This window comes from Apis dorsata, unplaced genomic scaffold (assembly GCF_000469605.1).
Source record: "Apis dorsata unplaced genomic scaffold, Apis dorsata 1.3 scaffold_10, whole genome shotgun sequence".
NCBI lineage: Eukaryota > Metazoa > Arthropoda > Insecta > Hymenoptera > Apidae > Apis > Apis dorsata.
The window spans coordinates 336,192-347,509 of NW_006263313.1; the positions used below are offsets into that span (position 1 = coordinate 336,192).

The 11,318-nt window shown below is 37.3% G+C and overlaps 1 protein-coding gene across 4 annotated transcripts in view; it reads right to left on the minus strand.

The window, feature by feature from the left end:
- The window catches only part of LOC102670652 (IQ motif and SEC7 domain-containing protein 2), a 79,000-nt gene that overhangs the window by 21,393 nt on the left and 46,289 nt on the right, over positions 1 to 11,318 (minus strand). The window contains exon 1 of one of the 4 annotated variants that reach the window (XM_006607698.2): positions 6,401 to 6,921. The exons of the other annotated variants lie outside the window; for them this stretch is intronic. The gene's annotated coding sequence lies outside the window, so the exon portion shown is untranslated. Of the gene's footprint in view, positions 1 to 6,400; positions 6,922 to 11,318 lie in introns of those variants that run through there. 4 annotated transcript variants of the gene reach the window in all.

Sequence of the window (11,318 nt, forward strand, 5' to 3'; positions counted from 1 at the left end):
AAAGGTTCGATAGTGTTGTTTCGCTCTCGAAATGCAATTAGGACATGCAAAGTATGCCGTTTCATCTCGAAACGAATTTATGCGAGATGAGAAAACACGATGAATTTTTAATTTATGCATTTGATACTGCGGAAAATTGAGAATTGTAGGGAATTTCTGGAATCTAGGGATAAAATTGAGAAATTTTTCGGATATTTAAATATATGGTTATATTTTTATAAGTTTATTGAAATGTGGAATGATTATTTGTTTATTCTAGGAATAAATAGGGGATTTAATAAAAAGTTTGAATCAACTATTACAATCATTTGTTTTATGTTCAAATATTTCATTAATCTTGGAGATTAATTCATTATTAGATTTACTTTAAAACATAAATATATCCTCGAATCTCAATCCATCAAATATTTTACGATAATACATTCCAAATCATAATTATATATACCCATAATGAATTAAATTTCTTACTTGAAATGCGATTCGAAATTTATAAAAAATTAAATTCTCATATTCATGGAAAAATCTGTACTGTTACATCAGCCTACAATTTCCAATCAAAAAGATACGACTCGCTAAATTGATTATCCGTATAGTCTTTTAAAACTATCGTAAAAAAACGATAGCCTCGAGAGAAGACTGAGATTGAGTGTTCTAAGTATTTAATAACGCGTACTCTCGTGATACTTTCGATCGTTGTGGAGTGTAGCGACGGTTCTCATCGAAATATTTCGATGGTCATCCCGATTAACCTTCTCAACGTCGCGGTCGTGAACAAGAATTCGCAGATAGTATTTCGTGTACTATGTATAATGGAATCCGCAATAATTTCATTGGAATTGCTATTTCCTCATTAGTATTGGTAATATATTAACGCAAATGTAATCTCGTAACCGCTAACAAGCATTTCGTCGCGTAATTTGGGTCCTTTGATCTGTGTGACACGGTAACATCGTTTTCCATAAAATTCCCTATCTATGTTACACATTAGAAATTCTATTATATATCGATTTAACGATAACTTTTATGGTTCGATTATTTACACGTAATAACAAGTCTCTGACATACAAGATACAATAATACAGATACAAGAAATTTAGAGGTTAGCTTTTAGTCAATACCAGAATTACTTCACAGTTCCGTGATTTAGAATTATAGATAAATTTTGTTATATTTACGAGCACAACTTGTTCAAATATTAAAACGTTTCATCACTGTTGAATAGTTTTAAAAAATGTCGAAATATTTTGTTATTAAACATTCGTACGGACGATCCAATTACATATCCCAAAATTTGAAATTAAATTTGAGAAATGAAAGATATAATCAAAAAAAATAAATAAATAAATAAATCTTTCGAATCGTATTTCCACGAAACTCTATCAATTCACCATTAAAATTACGAATCCAAATCCGATCGAAGAATCGAGAACGCGTTTCGCCATGATGAAATCGTCACCGTTCAAGTTCACTTAGACGATACGTCACACTCTAATAAGAAGTCGAAGCCGCTCGTTGTTTCGATGTAGGCTAATAAGATCGCAGCACGCGAGCCAAGAAAGCCCCTGTATAATATAATCCAGGGTTTTTGCCCGTTTTAACCATCGGTTCGATCGTAACCAGTAGCGACATCACCCACCAGAACGCTCTTTACAGAATACGGGCGTTAGCCTCAGCGTGTGCAACTAACTTAACGAGTCATGGTAATACGATCCGGCGCAGAGAGAGAGAGAGAGAGAGAGAGAGAGAGAGAATTTCGGTTACAAATCGTTTCATCATCGTGGAGAGTTCGTATTTTAAATTTCACGACACTTTTCGCGACCCATGGATTTATCGTGCAAATTTATGGAGAGAAATTACTCGATAGATCAAAAAGAGATAAAAATCCGACATATATTTTTAATTATTCTAATCGGTATACGATATAAAAAGGAAAATTATTATTCTTTAGAGAGAAGCTACGTAATTGAAGTAATTCTTTTAAAGGCAAAACTTGACGATTTTAAACAACTTTTCGAACTATCGATTCTAACAGCAAGAGATAAATTAACCTCTAATTAAATTGGTAATTTCAACAACCCAATTTCCTACAGCCTTTGAATATTAAAATATTTTAATCATCATCCAGAATAACAGAATGTTCCAACTTTGTGTATATATAAAAGAACCAAGAGCTCGTTCTTTTAGTTTAGCAAGTTTGTACAACTTCGATTTTCAGTATTCGGTTCCGGTTCGACGTGCCAGATCCATAGAAATGTATCTCGATGGAGGGAAGGGAAAAACGGTGAAACGGCTTTTTCTTAACGCTTTTATCATTGTCCAACAACAAACGTCCATCAGAAGCAAAGGTAAAAGCGATGCAGGATAAAACGCTTGAAAAGGAATTATCTAATTGCCTCTCTAATTTCTGACGAAGAGATATTCGCGATTCGACAAATATGGGAACGCAAGGATCACTTTTCGCCGTGTTCAGCTGAATCAAGATAAACTGAACGGGTTAAAATAACACTTGGATCCTCGGCCATGATAAATTCGTAATTCTTGGAAATTCATTCCTCGTTTCTAAATTTAGATTTTTATTTTTGTATTTTTATTTTGTAATTTGTATCGAGTTTTGGTTCAGATAATTGGATCGTATTATATACAGAATTTCAAGGAATCGTGACAAATTGAACGAGGAGATTTTCTATTTATACGAATTAATAAGCCAGTATTATCTCTTTCTCTTCCCTCCCCCTCTCCCGTTTTCATGTTGCGTTCTTTTTCCACCGGTTTTCCACACAACTATAGTTTGCGAAAGTCTACAAGTGAGTCATCGACTCATTTGTCTCTAAGCATTTCTGCAACTCAACTTTTGAAACGACTCTACGCTTTAAAATCCTATTACCTCCTTATTTACCTTGCGGTTAATCTCTTTAACCGATATAATTTTCCCTCGCGGATTTTATGCTTCTAATTTTTTTTTGCCACGGTTCGTTGTATTTATTATCTGATTAAATTATTTTAATCTTATTATATTAAATTATTTTAATTTTATTTATTTGCAATAAAGTTTTGCTATTTTTCTTTCGTCTCCTTTTATTCGTGAATTATTATACATATATTTCCTTGAGAAATCATTCTTTTAAAAATTGGATTTCGATTGTTAAATTTTCATAAAGGAAAAAAAATGAAAAACAGCAAAAAGCTAAGAAACCTGAGATAAAGAATCAGAGACGCGAGCAACGTTTAAAAGGAAAGCAACGAGCTCGATTGTTGTATCGTGTCCGAGGCTGTTCTCAAGGAAAAACGAAGAGATCGCGTCATCGATGCTCGCTGAATAATCGTATGCGCAACTCCTTAGCTGTTCTACCGTTTTCTTCACGAACCATGCACGATTACTGTTATTATTAGTTTCTTCACGCTTTATCCGCGAATTTATCGAAATTTTCCTGTTCCTCGATCCCTCGAATTTCCAAAACTTGTTATCAAAACGCGTTACCCAAGTCAACATTATTCTATTACATCCAATTCTAAATTCGACGTTTAATCCAACCTCGATTTTCGATTCAAATTCAAAATCGTAAAGATCGTAAATCTCAGCTTTGCAAATTTTAATTTAAAGTTATATAAGATAAACGATTCAGAATTCTAAAATTCTCGAATAAAGAAGATATCTTGAGACCGTATTCAAGTCGCAATTTATTACAAGCAATATATATATGGATAAAGAAAAAAAAAAATAATAAAGATAGATAGGTTTCGATAATTCGAAGTTAAGAGATACTAAATTATCAATTCACATTTAATAATCTCTGAATACTCGAAACGATCAATTTTTGTTCGACCGTTTCACATATTTTTATTCCCACACGATGTATTATTACACGGTCATTTTCCAAAGCTAGCCGCTTATCTAAATCAATATTTTTATTCAATAAGCTATAAAGCTACTTCGATCGTATTTTAATCCTTCCTTCGTGATAAATTTACCAAAGTAAAATCCTTCCTCTTTACAATTCTCATAAGAATCTTCTCGTAATCAACGAACGATAGAAACTTCTTTCGTCGTAGCGAGAAAAATATTTTTTTTGATTTAAGTAACTCGCATTTTTCCACCAATCAAATATTCGATTATATATTATGGCCTATTAATTCCTCTCGATTCGCAGCTCGATCGAGCGGAAATCGAGAATGATATCGACAGAAGTGACGATTAGGAGGAGGATCGGCCGTCCGTCGACTTTCACTGAGCCGTCGATTCATTGGTTAAGTCTAGCCGGGCGAATTTCATCGTTCGAAAAGGCATTCGTTCTGACACGAATTTGGACGCATCGACACCTATTTTGTGAACGGTACTGTACACCGAGTCCCCGCCTAACGGTATATTACCAGCAATGCTATCCGTATACTCGCTTCGTTTCCACGCCACGTGTTCGATGCGTGTATAGACCGCCTGTTAACACAGTTATCGCATTCTGTTATCGATAACGCTTCCTTCTCGTAGTTGTTCTTCTCTATTCTGTTGTCCGCGACGATATTGGAAAAAGGTATTCGTGTATTTTCGTGCGATAGCGATGCGAGGAACTATTTACATTCTTTGTAGCTTTGAAATGAAAAAGATGCGTGAATTGTGATCGATTAAAATTTCGAACCGCGAAAACTATGGAATTTAAATTCGTGGAATAGAGTCATATAGGGTTTGCAATGGAGTTTGCAACATCGAAGTTTGACCGATGAATCTTAGAATTTCGTGAAGAAGGAATTCGAGGTCTGGCGAGAAATTATGCGAGAATTGTATGTGGAATAAATACAACTTTTCGATTCAGTACAGCGTTGAATGAAGGAATTACGTTATCCATGGAAAACGTGTTTTGTAATTTAATTTACGAGGCAATTTAGCGATCGATATTGCGAAAGAAATAGGTCAATGAAATATATAAAACGGATTATAACTTGGATGTGTCTTCGCTAGATCGAGCCACGTTCGATGTTAAAATTCAAGAGATTATAAAATTCTTCTCGTTTCATACCTATATATATAACCTATAAATCAACCGATTCTCGTCGGAAATGATTTATTTTCAATTCAAAAGAGTCGACGAAAAACAAGGAACTATTCGTTCGAGCGACGATTAAGATCGAGAGAGAAAGAGAGAGAAAAAGAAAAGAAAAAAATGGCCGCCCACTTTCTAATCTTATGGTCACAACGGTTCGAAAAACAGGAACGAGGAACGAGGGAATGATGAAGCGTGAAACGCATGGAACTAAGAAGAACGAGTCCGACTCTTTGTCCTCTCGTTTCTATGTTTCACGCCGCGTTTCGCGCGACTAATTCCCTCGTAAACGTCGGTTATAATTCGGGACCACCGTGGAAAACCACGTTCCTACATTCCCTGCTATCTCCTCATCCAAGAAAAATAAATAAATTTTATACGTGTCACGATTATTGGAACGAGATTCTCGTAACGTAACGGGCCTCCATTTTTCCATCGATCCAGCATTTTTATAACTTCGCGTTAAAAGTTAATAATTAGAAAGCGTGATTTTTTTTTTTCTTTTTTCCATAAGTCTCCGCGTGACTCGCGTACAAAGAGTGTGCGTTTTCAACACGTGGAAAGTGTATTAAAGAGGGAAAAGAAACGCGAAGAAATATTTTATTTCATCCATTGTGTCGTGACGCAATTAAATAATAATTGCGCGTCTTTGATGACCGAGCAAAATGTCAAACTGACATTTTGCGCAATAAAGGGGAAAAAAAAGCGGTGTCGATAACGGTGTGTATATGTATGTGTGTGTGTAATGCTCGTACGAAACGAGACGCAAGAGTAGAAAAGAGATAAGCGGAAGAGGAAAAAAATCGATCGATCTGTCAAAGCTCGAACTTATTTTACTCGATATTTCTTAATTTTAGAAGCGAATGGTAATAAAAGAATTTAATCAATATATTCGAATGATATATATACGGTAAGATTATATCCATAAAAATAATATTTGCGTAGGATTTGGATATATATATTTATAATCAATACGATTTGTCATTTGAATTTCTAATTATGTTTATTCGAACGCTGTCTCGTTTAGTAAGTCGTCGAACCAGCAAAATGAATTCGATTCGTCGAGACAACTACCAAGGCCGTGATAAATAGTAACACTAGACAGGAAAATAAACGTATGAAACTTCATCGAACTCTAAATACCGAACTATATAACTCGAAATTCCCTAGACACGCGAAATAAAAAGTTAGAAATGTGAAATTTTTCGTTTCTCAAAATTCCTCGCGAAGAAAGGACCAAAAAGTCTCGCAACGAATTAAAAATAATATAAATTCGTAAGATAAACTCGTTGAAAAACTTTCGCGAAGAAAAAAGTCGTCGGATATTTCGTTACACATATTCGCACACACGCGACGCGAGAATATACCTGGTTGATGTTTCCAAGTGACACGATTCCAAAGCCAATTTTGACACGCATCACCAAGTGACACTGATCACTAACACACCGCACCGTGAACGATCGATGGTAAACGAAAGAAAAGAGATGGGAGAAGCGGCGTTCCACGAAGTCGGCTTCCTCCGCGCAAGTGAATTCGCGTTTTCGTTTCGAGGCGCATCACATAATGGGCCGCTCGAATAATTAGATTTTAACCGCGTTGGACAGTCTGCTGAATCGATGTCACCGCCGTGCCGACAGTTCGAAGCCTTATGACGCACGAGCCGTGAATATAATGCGCGTTATTATCGCGTAGTTATTATGGCCGCCACAACCAATAAACGTATCCGCCGCCCAATTTTCCGCCATTGATCACTGTATAATCGATTTCTTCCACGTTTCTTCCCTCCTCCTGTATTTCTCTTATTTATCCTCCATTCTTATCCTATTCTTGTTCCCGGTTTCTTCGTTTCGTGTCTCGTTCTATCCCGCGCTTTCTTTCTTCCTTCCTCTCTTAATTTTCCGTCATAGCTTCTCCGGAATAATTCATTTCTCTCGCTCGTATCCCCGTCGTTTTATTTCGAAGCTCCGTTGCAATTAAATTCTTTGGGATTTTGTCTTTGAAATTTCGGGAATTATATATTTCGACGATTTGCGAATTTGTGTAAATTTTCCTCGATATGTGAAAAAGGATTCTTCTTTGTTCTTTCTTTCTTTCTTTTTTTTTTATGCTTTTTTCAAAAAATGCTCGAAGTATATAATCGGTTTATTGAACGTTCATTGCCAAGAGAGATTCGATTAGAGGATGAAGAGTATCGAGCTACTTAAAGTTTCTCACGATAGATATATTTTGGTGAAAGCAAAGTATTTTCTAGCTTTGGCTCAAGTTTTTTTTTTTTTAAGAAAAAAACTCACGCTATTCAATTAATGTTTATTTTAAGTAACACTTTCTTCTGTCAGCTATCTTATATTTCACCTGTTTACTTATATATACTCGCTCGTTACTCATGTTTCAATTTTCGTATCCATCTATCTATCGTATCCCATAACTCACAAACCTCAGCGAAATCACTTTCTCGATAATCGGATGGGAGAGACGATTTGCCAAAAAAAAAAAAAAAAAAAGAGAAAAAACTTCGACGATTTCACTGAAAAAATTCCAACCGCCTCCTCCCCTCATAGATCCACCCATTTGCTTTCTTTCTTTCACGTCCAACAACAACAAAATTCCATCCGTTCTCCCGATTATATAAAGACAATTGAACAGTCGCGTTGTAGCCCGCTGGCTATAGTTCCACCACGTACCACCATCTTTTCCCCTCCCCTCCTTCACCACATTTTACGCGTGTTTACAATTTTCATCAACAACGATCGATCGATCGATCGATCGATCGAAGTCAACAATCGATTCATTCTCCCCTTCTCTCTTCCGTATCGACGGAATCGTAATTTTTGTAATCGTGAATCGAGAGAGGAAAGAACAGAGTCGATGTGAAAGTCCGCGGCGTGCAACAAGTCTCCGTGTGTCCTTCCCTTCTCTCCCTCTCTCCTCGCTTTTCCCTCGATACGTTTGACTTTCCACGGATAAGCAACGCGAAAGCAAAACACGATACCACCTATCCTTTGAACTTGGAATCGAGCTTTCGCCGCATCCTCGATTCCCACCGACCGGTTCTTCTTCCCTTCCTTCGAAACGATCGATCGAAGCTCGCCTCGCTTTCCATCCGATCTCTTCGGGCCGCGGTTCACCTCTTCTTCCTCTTCCCTCCCCTCCCCTTCTTCCTCTTCTCGGATTTTAGCCGAGATTTCGGTCACGACGCGATTTCCTTCACGAAGCCTCGAGCCGCGCACTTCTTTTCTCACTCCCAAGGTCGGTGTTTTAATTCGAAAGATCGATGCGAATAATTCTTTCCAACTTTTGTTATTATTAACGCGGCCTCGATTTCGAAAGCGTCGAAAAATCCACACTCCGCGTGTTAATCAACGATCACCGCCGCGAGATCAACCGACGAGACCCAATTTGCGCGCCGTGAATCGCGTGTACCCATCGATGGCCGCGGCGAAATCGCAATGTTTACAGGAGGAGTTCAAAAGGAGGAGGGCTGGCGCCATCGAGTGCGCGCGCGGAGCAACGCGATGTCGCGGTTGTTCGCGGTTTCAGGTTGACTGGCTCGGTTCGCTCGCCGCAACTCGCTTCGATGTTCGCCGTGAAACCGACGACGAACGGCTGCACCCCACCTCAATGGACGCGACGTGACGTGGGTCTTGCCGACTTGCGTCGCTCTACCGGCTCTCCCGTCTCTCCTCGTAAATTCTTCTCTTTTATTTTTCTTTCTTTTCCTTTTTTTTTTTAATAAAATACGCGATGAAACGTGAAAATTTGCCATTTTCAACAGCGATATAGCCGTATCTCCTCGAGAGCGAGGCGAACGAGATCTGGTTCGATTTGCTTGGAGGTGTTTGGATTTCGAGAGCGATGATTTGTATTGTACGTAGAAAGTTGGAATGCGAATAGCGTATTTCCAACTGTCTTACGCGCATTCGATGATCGAACAAAGAAGTAACTTCATAATTGTCAAAATTTAAATATTCCAGGATATTTCTATTACGAAAAATATATAATTCTGATTTCCTCGAAAAGGTCGATTCTGAATGTATTTGCCTCGAATTGCATCGAAACAATAACTCTTGCGCGATGCCTTTTGATTTTTCTTTTTTTAGAGAGAGAGAAAAAAGAACCGTGAATTTAAATGAGCAGAACACGGAAGCTGGAATATTACTGCTAAAATTTGCATAACACTGATCGATGTCACCGATGTTTCGTTTCCGCAATGCAACAACAATCCTGCCGCTACAACGCTTTTATAAAACGCGTTGCCAAATTTTTTTTTATCGTGTCATTCCATATACACTTCGATCAAACCCGCACAATCGCACAATTTCTGTAGAACCGAATTTCGAATTTCTCACTTCGAATCAAATTCATCACGATTCCACCTTCACATCTTCCAATTCCAACGATGATCGAATTTCATCACATTTTCTTCCTTAATTTCATCGTCCACTAATCGTTCACAAACTCGTTCAATTGCGATAACGGTACCCGCACCATTCGAATGCAAATCGCAGTGGAAACGATCCTCTCTTTAAAAGCCATAACTCTTTTTTCCACACACAATTGTTGTCGCACACAGTCGGTCGAATCGAGATCGAAACGGGATGTCCACGTAGAGAATTCGAGCGTGAAGCCGTTTAACAATGAGCGAAAGTTTCGAAAGCAAATGGGAAAGAAGCGGGTTGTCGCCGCCTCTCCAACCGAGCATCCGAACGTCAATTCTTTTGCTCTTATCCTTGATCTCGTTTCCCCTTCGTTATCGCGCACTAACTTCCGTACCAAGTCATCTCCCATCCATCGAATCGTTTCTTTCTTTCGCTTTTGGACGCGATAAACGATTCGCCGATCGAAAGAATTAATTCGTTTAGACATGATAAAAGTATGCTTATTCTTGGTGATGTATATATTCTTTTTCGTTATAATTGGTGTTAAATGCACGTGTAAGTAGGATAAATACGTTGTTGATATATATTATTGTACTAGAATCATAAATTTACAAGGGTTATATACCGTAAGTCGACTTTCTATCTTTATTTCTCCGTGGAAGAAACACGATATAGGTTAAGTTAGCTTTATCGAATTCAGATTCTCCATTTCTTTAATTCAAAGGAAAAGCAATTAAATTTCTTTACTTAGCTGAATTAAGAACGAATGTGCGTCAGATAAAATGGAGAAAGTATATAGAAATTAATTTTCGAAATTATAATAAGATAAAATATAATAAGATAGAACGTCTGGGATACATTTCTCGATTGCAAAGGTTAACACTTAACCTCAAATGTTAAGTGCAAGGTACCGGGCAAGATAACTTTTTTCGATCTTTTTCATTCCAATTACAACAAAGAGAATCACGCAATATAAGCAATCGATGAAAAGAATAAATCGAAAGAAAAGAAGAAAAATGTTCGAAGTTACATCTAAAATTGACTATTTCTACGATCAAATAACGAATCGATGAAAATATCGTGTAGGAGATAACTCTCTAAAACCGATCAAAAAAAAATATTCTTCCTTTTCATTCTTCAGCTTGAATATTTCGTCTCGAACGAGAGGAAGGGTAAACGAGAAGTGATTTTCACGCTTTTCGACACCAAATTCACAAAACCGACGACACGTACGTTAAGGGGTTTAACGCATAATCTCGCACGTTGTTTCAGTTTCCATCCGGTTGGTGGCGTGCTCCCAAGGGAGCTATTCGTTAACAAAGTTTACTCGTGTCATGGCTGCGAGCGGAAAATCAAGCGTGCCGTCTCTTTGCCGCGAGTTCTTTACGTAACGAGTTCTGATTAGCTCGTACCAGGCGGAGACGGGCCACGACGGGAAGAAATGCCAAGGAGCGTTTCGCGAATCGCACACCGAGGTTGAGAGGATCGAGGGTCGAGAGGAGACATGTGCAATGAGAAGAGGCGTTTAATGCATCGGTATCAAGGTTGAAAATTCATCGAGAGGATGGATAGATGGATGAGGCTCGATGTATAATTTTGTTATCTCGCAAATTTCCTTTTAAGTTTTATTCTTCGAGCAGGATTCATATGCAAATTTCTTTATGAAAGCTTTGCGAAATTAAAAATAAAAGTTTATTATTTCACTTGTTTTTTTTTCTTTTAGTTAAATTTTAAAAACTTCTTGTTCAAATTTTAATTTCAGTTTGAATTTTCATAATACTTTTTTCTTTATAATAGCGATTGTATGAATTGAAAACGAATTATTATTCGAAAATCGAATCGAATCGACTTCCAAATGAAAATTCCTTTTTTTTTAGAATTAATTTCAAAAAAAAAAAAAAAGAAAAAA